The following is a 9,034-nucleotide window of genomic DNA, read 5'->3' on the forward strand; positions in this document are numbered from 1 at the left end:
GTTATTAAGTCATCCCCACATACCAGTCCTACAGCAGCAGGGAGTCATTAGGGGGGTAGCCCAGAGGGCACCAGGAGAGGTGATGGCACAAGGAAGTTCAGCTTGGCATAGGCTTCCACCTAACTCTGGCCTTGTTCTTGAAGGAGAACAGATGCTCTGTATAAGAAAAACACAATTTAGGGAAGTCAGGGAGTGAGATGTGGGAAAATCCTGGGCTGCTGGGTGATAGTACTGAGTTCAAATCCTGAATACCCTGCTTCGTATCCTTGAATGATTCAACCTCTCTGAGTCTAGTTTCCCTTCTGTAAATTGGAGAAGATAACATCGACCTCAGAGGGTTGCCCTGAGCAATAAAGAAGGTAACATGCTAAAGTACAGAAAGTATTGGGCAAAGTGTAATGAAAAGAGAAATGTGACTAGTGATGTGTTAAATAAAGAGGGAGAAGCAGAGGGCATACTGTAGGCATGTGGTGAGAAGAAAATCAGTTACACATTCCCACTTTAATTATTCCAGTGGACAAATATGTTGCAAGCTGGGACAGGGGTGGGGATGCAGACAGGGAGAATACTGAAGAATTATCCATCCCTTCCAGAGCTGATAGTCTGGTTGGAAGATGTGACTCACAGAATTGAAACCCTCAGGAAACCTAACGCCTAGAGCACTGGCTGTCGATGCCTTCATGAACAAGGGAAGCCAGAATAGAAAGAAGCCCTATGCTTCCAATCTTGAGAGTCTAGGATTCTAGAAAAGCTTTTCAAGTTTTTGTGGGAGATTGGTGAAAGGGGCAGCTTTGCTGAAATAACAGGAAAATATCTAACCCTGCAGTTTTCTAATAACAGCTAAAGATCAATCATGAGCTCTCCCAGCTCTTTCTCTCCCTAGCTAACAGGCACCCTGCAGGGACTCTGTTTTCACAAACATCTGAAAGGAGCCCAATAGAAAGGAAATGTAAATCTTTCTCTTTACTTTCACCAGTAACTGCTTTCAGAATTTTACAGCCTCAAGGTGTTCCAGAGAAGCCCCTGGAAGGACAGCAGGGGAGCAAAGGCCAGGCCTCAGTTTCCTACCCCAAACCGTATCTCAGGGGCAAAATCACATCCCCTGCGATAAGCCTGACTACATTTCAGAGTCTCACAGCTGCCTTCTAATTACTCAGCCACTTCTGTTTCAACTGACAACAATCGCTATTTTTCCCTTTCTCTTCATCCCCCTTAAAATCAGCAAGCCACTTGGCCTCACTGCTGGCACCCCCTTCTCTTTCTTCGGGTTGCCACGGGCCATCTCCCTGCTCTCCCTCTCTTTCCTCTCTCATTCTCTCTCCAAGAAGATAAACTTTTTTTTTTTTTTTACTTTTATATACATTAATGTCTGTGTGAGAAATCTTTCTCCACCTACACTGTGAGCACCTACTAGGCTTTCCACCCTAACAATTGGTTCTTGGGCTGGACCTTGGAGAAGGGGTAGGATTAGAATATGACCATTTGGAAAAAGTGGAAAAGCCCATGGCAATTGGACGGGGTCAGATTATGGCAGGCTTAGAAATTCAGGCTGCCAACTTAACCTTGGTCTGGATGGTATTGGGGAGCCACTGAAGGTGTTTAGTAAGGGAGTATCCCAAGGAAGATAATAGTCAGGAAAGCTTAGCTTGGTAGCAGTGAATGGTGGAAGGATAGGAAGTGGAAAGTGTAGTTGGGGAGGACAGGGGTAAAGGCAGGATGGTTGGTAATCTTCCTTGAATCAGGCCTTGATTGTCTCCCCTGAGCCAGTCACCAAGTCTTGTAGATCCTCCCTGAAATATCTTATGCCCATCCTTTCCATTTCCATGTATTACATCATTCATCCAAGGAATAAGTTTTCCAGCTGGATTTGACTGGAAGACAGGTGCCATTGACATAGGCAAGGAAGTTCAAGTGGAAATTAGTCTGACTGAAAGAAGATAGATAATAAATTTGGTTTTTGACATGTTGGATTTGCAGTAATAGCTGAAAGTTCAGGTGGAAAAGTAAAGTAGAACTCATTTTTTTCAACATGACTGGAAGGGATGTTTTACCAAAAAAAAAAAACCACCATGAAATTGGGAGAGTCTAAAAAAAAAATTGAACATACTCTGTCACTCTCTTTTCTTTTGATGTGTAATTACTATGTGGGAACTGAGTATATTTGCATAGTTTGTGTTTTCTTTAGTTAGCATTATGGGGAACAATAGATAGAATTGTGATGGAAAGGTTATTTAAGTTTGTTAAATTAAAAAATAAATGAATAGGAAATGGAAAATGTGGGTAAATATTTTAGCTTTGGGGGGATGTGAAAAACTGATATCTACTATGTAACTGGATTCTACAAAGGATTTACGACCAACATAAATGATGCTGGGAGAGTTCTAAGACAATATTTTAACGTTCTGGAAGGAAAACAGATCTTTGGAAGGGAGACCATTTTCTCATCCATCCATAAAACTAGAGGAAAACTTTACCAGACCACAGAGCTTGCAATGTTCAGTCTTGAGTGCTAATCTTGCCCAAATTTCTTCATAAAGGAAAAGTCCTGAAGATGCTTGCCCTGTTTCTCAGTTATTGGAGTATCCCTTTCCCCCTCTCCTTTTGGTTTCTCTCCCCTTACTTTTATCTCCTCCCTCATGTGCCTTTTTGATAGCAATTATAAAGCAGTGGTTATGAAACAGTTATACAACTTTTGTTTGAAGCAGAGATGATTACGTGGTTTGGAATGGAAAGGGGAGAAGGACTAAATAAAAAAGAAGTGACTCTAAGCTGTTAAGAAACAGACAACCATTAATAGCAACATCTTGATTTTGTTAAGAGACAAGCTGAAGCCATCCAAAGCAGGCAGGGAACAAGGTGATAATAAGAGAAAATGTGTTTCGCAGACAAAGGAGCAGACAGCAGGGGAGAGCATTTCAGGGAGAAAGGAGAACATTACGAAGAGTGTGCAGAGAGGATGTGCTAATCCCTCTGAATTGTAGTGGGGGAAGCACGAGGGCTGTTTGAACTCCTTGGCAACTTCAGCCTGGTCTGAGTGGATTGTGAGAAATGAGAACAAAAGAAAAGTTCATTCTGAGTTCCTCTTGTCAGAGCAGGGGAAAGTGCTTTGAGGCCAGCACTAAAAGATGGTAATGGTAGAAAGTAGAACCGTGTAACAGACAAAAATAAAAAATAAAAAACTGTGTCAGGACACTGGGAGCTTGCCTAGCACAAAGTGAGAAAAAACCACCACTGACAAGACGTTCAGCATAGGTCCTACCTCATACTGCTGTGTAAGTCACTTCTAACCAGCACTTAGCTGGCAAAAATCTGAAGATAATGCTTCAACTACTCTGAGAATATTCATTCACTTGACAAACAGTAATTGAGAATTCACTGTGTTAGCCAGGACTATTGCTATTAATGCTGGAAGGTGCATTAGGAGCTCTTTTTTATTTTATTTCAGCATATTATGGGGGTACAAAAGTTTAGGTTATGTATATTGCCCTTGCCCCCCCCCCCCCGCCCCCCCTCATCAGAGCTTCAAGCGTGTCCATAAGTCCTGTACCAGCTGGTTTTGTGAGGCCAGAAAGCATAACTGGAAAGTGAATACTGGGAAATTGATGCTGACCCTGGAAGGGTATGGGCCCAGCAGAAAATAGGGATGAGATGTAGGCGAGACAAAGTGGTAACTAGAAAGAAATGTGTTCACATTTAAACTCTTTGTGATGGACCAAATGTTATGTTTCCCCAAAATGCATATGTTGAAATCCTAACCCCCAATGTGATAGTATTCAGAGGTGGAGCCTTCGGAAGGTAACTGAGGCCATAAGGGTTGAGTCGTCATGAATGGGATTAGTGCCCTTGTAAATGATACCCCAGAGAGCTCTCTAGCCCCCTTTCCACCATGTGAAGATATAAAAAGAAGAAAGCAGTCTGCAGCTGGGAAGAGGGCCAACCATGCTGGCACCCTGATCTCAGACTTCCAGCCTCCAGAATTGTGAGATATAATTTTTTTTTTTTTTTTGAGACAGGTTCTCACTCCATCATCCGGGCTAGGGTATAGTGGTGTCATCATAGTTCACTACAACCTCAAACTCCTGGTCTCAAGCAATCCTCCTGCTGTTAATGAAAGCTTAGCACTTGTCCATGAGGCTGAATCAGAAGAACGAGGACAAGTAGTTGAAAAGAAGGAAAGAGATTATTTATTACTTTGCTGGCAAAGGAGGAAAAATGGCAGACCTTCTTGTCTCCAAATCCAAATTTCCTGAACATAGCCAGAAATACAAAGCTTTTACAGCAAGGGCCCCTCAATTCTAGGCTATTGTGGTTAAGTATTCTAATCATCCCATCTCTGCCAAAGACAATGCCTGTGAACTCAGCAGCCAACAGCTGGTGCCACCTGGGAGTTATCTCTTTTAACAAAGGACTTAACATGCCTCAGGGATGCAGCCAAGCTACAGTTACCAAAAAGAGTGGGAGAAGTTTTAAAGAGACAGAAAATCTTTTATTTTGTTCCTCAGGTCCTTCCCTCTGTTACACTGCCTCAGCCTCTCAAATAATGAACTACAGACATGTGCCACCACGCCTAGCTAATTTTTCTTTTTTGTACAGATGGGGTCTCACTCTTGCTCAGGCTGGTTTCTAACTCCTGGCCTCAAGCAATCCTCCCGCCTCGGCCTCCCACAGTGCTGGGATTATGGGCGTGAACCACAGCACCTGGCCTAAATTTCTTTTGTTTATAAGCCACCAGTCTATGGTATTATGTTTTAGCAGCCTGAACTAAGACACTCCTTAAGAAGAAAGATGCAACTCGCTGCTAGTTTTTCCTCTCTAGGCCTAAAATTTCTTATCCATAAAATAGATGGTTCAACAAGAAATGCATACCTTCCCTTTTGGCAGATTTAGAATGGCTCTGAGAGTTATCTGGGGATCATGCAATGGAGATGGACAACATGGATTCTCTTAATGTGGGAATCTGTAAACAGCTGCAGGAAATAGAAACTATAGGTACATTTTCTGTGTATTTTGATCAGTTGTTGAGAAATTTTTTTTTTTTTTTTTTTTTTTTTTTTTTGAGACAGAGTGTCACTTTGTTGCCCGGGCTAGAGTGAGTGCCGTGGCATCAGCCTAGCTCACAGCAACCTCAGACTCCTGGGCTTAAGCGATCCTACTGCCTCAGCCTCCCTAGTAGCTGGGACTACAGGCATGAGCCACCATGCCCGGCTAATTTTTTTGTATATATATTTTTTAGTTGGCCAGATAATTTCTTTCTATTTTTAGTAGAGACGGGGTCTCACTCTTGCTCAGGCTGGTCTCGAACTCCTGACCTCGAGCGATCCACCCGCCTCGGCCTCCCAGAGCTAGGATTACAGGCGTGAGCCACCGCGCCCGGCCAATTGTTGAGAAATTTTTAATGCTAAAGATGTCAAAGGCTTCCTTCCAGATTCTAAGCCAAAAGTTGTAAGCTGGGCACCCCTAGGTTTTGTTTGGCTAGCAGAATATTTTTAAAAAATTGATCATCTAAAGATTGTGAAATTTCACCTGAAAACCCAGATTTCTGGCTTCTCTTGAAAGACTGAAATATCTGGCAGCACTGGACCCACAGCGGCAATTAGCTAGAAGTGGGTAGCAGCTGTCTTATTTAGATGGGGCACCTGTTCTCTAGTTTGATGGTTTCTACCACTCACATTAGGGCGATCATATAACTTGTCCAAACCAGGACACTTTTGAGAATAAAAGGGGTGGGGCTGTTAGTAATTACACCTGAACCACAGGCATAAACTGGGATTTTTATAAACTATGAGAATGTATGATTATGCTAATTCACATTGCTTGTACTGGGCTTGCTTCATTTTTCTTTGCCCACTGTTATTTGGGTTTTGTGCTCACAAATCAGGGAGTCTCATGAGAAAGAAGTCAGAGAAAAGGTGTAAAATGAGGAAGAGACATGAGGTTGGAATGAAAGCGAAGAAATTCAAAAGAATATTAAAATGAATGCCAATTATACCAAACCTTTAGATAAAGGCAGAGGCTGGCTCAGCATGTAAGTTTGACCTTCCAGGCTCCCTGCCCTATGCAGCACTGTCAGTTTTAATAAGCTGTAATCCCGTAGTTACAAGCAAGACTAATCAAACTGCAGAGAGCAGCCTGTTCCTAATCAGGAAGGCACAGTATCATCATTTAACTCTGGTTTCTCAGTGAGCTCCATGCTGCCTCTACAGAAAATAACATCCTGGATAAGATAGTTGCTTCCCACTCTAGCCTTGACCTTTTGATGGTCTTTGTTTGAACTTTTTATTAAAATGCTTTAATTACATAAATATTTGGTTTAAAAAATGTTTTAGAATATTTTCCCTTTACTTCATTCCAGGGAATAACAAAATATTCCTCCCCCAAGATATTAATATATAGGAAACTTCAGCCTCCTATTGATCACCCGAGTCCACTCGAAATAATCATAGCCCCCAAATCCATTCTACACCATTTAGGGTGTGGTTAGTCTCACACTGGGAGGGAGGACGAGATTTGGGGACATGGAGTGTTATAGATAACTCTATAGGTGCCAGCATGGTACCGTGGGCGACAGGTGCCAGGGCCAGCTATTCCCCACTGGAAGAGTTGGAGCCAGGGCTGAGTTGCAGCAAAGCTCCTAAAACACCCAATACCAAGGCTAGGAGGCCCCCCTATATCAGTCCTTGATTCTCTTAGTCCCTTTTAACCCAGGAGCAAGTCAAAATAAGAATCTATTTTCTGCAAGGGTTAACTGTTGAGTTTTAGTCAGATGGAGCTAGAGACTACCTGGGAGCTGAGTAGTGATAGGCCCTTAGGCAAACTACTCAACTTCCTGGAATTTCCGGTAGGCCCTGAGGCAGGTGAGTCAACCTTCCTGAAGCTCAGTTCTCAGCATAGGAATAATGATACCAACTCCTCACAGCCATGCTCTAAGGGTCAATAAGTATGGAAATCACTTACTAAGGTGCCTGGCACATTAAAAATGCTTCGCAAATTGTGGTTATTATTATTTTTATTATGTGCTAGCATGGCCTTAACGTCCCTAATTATAAAGAAAAAGGTAAGGAAATCTTCATAATGTTTATCTTTGAATATCTCCTTTTTGGATTCTGCATTTAGCGCAAATACTCTTAAAACAATGAATATAGATGAAATACAGAAAAAATTTTTTTCCAATAAAAAAATCTCTAGAATATTTCTGGTACCACAGAAATTTAATATTTTGTTTAATAGACTCCCTATGACTTACAGAAAGCAAAACACAGTAAATTTTTTTAATTAAAAATGTTTTATTGGCTATTGCCTTTAATAGATTTACTACATTAAAGAAAAGGAACATTTTTTCAAATGTGATAATAAGAAAAAGACCCAGCAAACTGAACAACTGGACACAATTTTCAGTGTTCTGGACATAAATAAAACTCATAAATTTTATATGGATTCTGGGATATTTACCAATACTCCTCCAACAATGGGTTTGGCACTGAACAGAAACACGAACATATGAATATGTCTAATCCAATACATTTCAAAACAACCAGATCCTTGAGAAAGGAAACTGTCTTCCATAAGTACCCCTTGCCATTCATGGAGGAGAAGTTGTAGGAGTGTTCATGAACTTTTGAAATTTATGGATATTCCTGTACTACTAGAAAGAAAACCACATAAAGGGGCCCCCAACACATAAAACAAACAGTAGCTGCATAATAATCAGAAACAATATTTAGTAATGCCCACTAAATTTTAAACAAACAGCAAAATAGAGCATAAAAGTATAAAACAAATGTATTTCTTACCCCTACAAAAAAATGTGCATCATTTTGGTTTTGTTATTGTTTTTACAAAAACTATATGTGTACATGTGCGTGTATATGTATTCCTTATTGAAAACTTGACAAATACAGAAATGACTTAGGAAGGAACCCCCCCCCCAACTCCTAACCCCAGCCTCAGGACCTGCTGATCCCAGTTCACCAACCACTTTAAAATCCATAGGCCAAACCTCTTTTTAGGCTCTCAAATATCTCCACTGTTGCCTATCTCTGGCACTGCTACATTTTTTATCAGCCCAATGGTGATTAATAAACAAGGACAACAAGTAAGGCTTTAACTTTATCTAAAACTTTTTGTTCCTGAAATTTTAGAGCTAAAAAGAATGTTAGAAGTTTATTTAGTCCTATCCACTATGCCTGTTCCCATTTATCTAGGAGGAAACAGGCATGGAGAGCTTAAGTGATTTGCCCAGGTGCCACAGCTGAGCAGGACTGAAACCGATGCTCTAACTGCCAGGCCAGGGCTCCGTACAAGTGAACACACTGCAAATGAATCTTCACAAGTGATGGGACTACAGTTATGTGGTTAGACTATTAATGAGCCTGGAAGGCAGACCACAGGAAATCTGTACTACCAGATGAAAGCTGGGCAAACTTTTGGCTCCTAACAGGCAATTGCCTTGGCTCTAGAAAGACCTATCACAAATATACCATGTGGCCAAATGAAAGAGTATGACCTGGGCCAACCAATCACAGGAGCAATGTTTGAGCCCCAAATTCCAGGAAGATGCGAGGCCGGTTATGCCACCAGACCCATTTCTGATTGAAATGGCCACGGCAGCATGGAAGGCAAATGTATCCCAAAGAGCCTCCTGAGTATGAGGATGAAAATCAGCCAGATTCCTTCTCCAGTCAACAGGCACGTGACCACAGACGTCAATGCTACTCACAGTCATCTTCCCTGAAGCCTCAATCCAACTCAGTGGTCCCTCAGAATCTCATCCCCCCTAATTTAAGGCTGTCCACTCTCATCTAAAGCTTACGCCTTTGAATAAATGAGTCTCTATCGATTAAAAAAGTTAGCCTAGAAATTTTTTTTTTTTTTTTTTGAGACAGAGTCCTACTCTGTTGCCGGGGCTAGAGTGCCATAGCGTCAGCCTAGCTCACGGCAACCTCACACTCCTGGGCTCAAGCGATCCTCCTGCCTCAGCCTCCCAAGTAGCACCAACATGCCTGGCTATTTTTTCTACATATTTTTAGTTGTATAG

The sequence above is a fragment of the Lemur catta genome, chromosome 1 (genome assembly GCF_020740605.2).
Source record: "Lemur catta isolate mLemCat1 chromosome 1, mLemCat1.pri, whole genome shotgun sequence".
Taxonomy (NCBI): Eukaryota; Metazoa; Chordata; class Mammalia; order Primates; family Lemuridae; genus Lemur; species Lemur catta.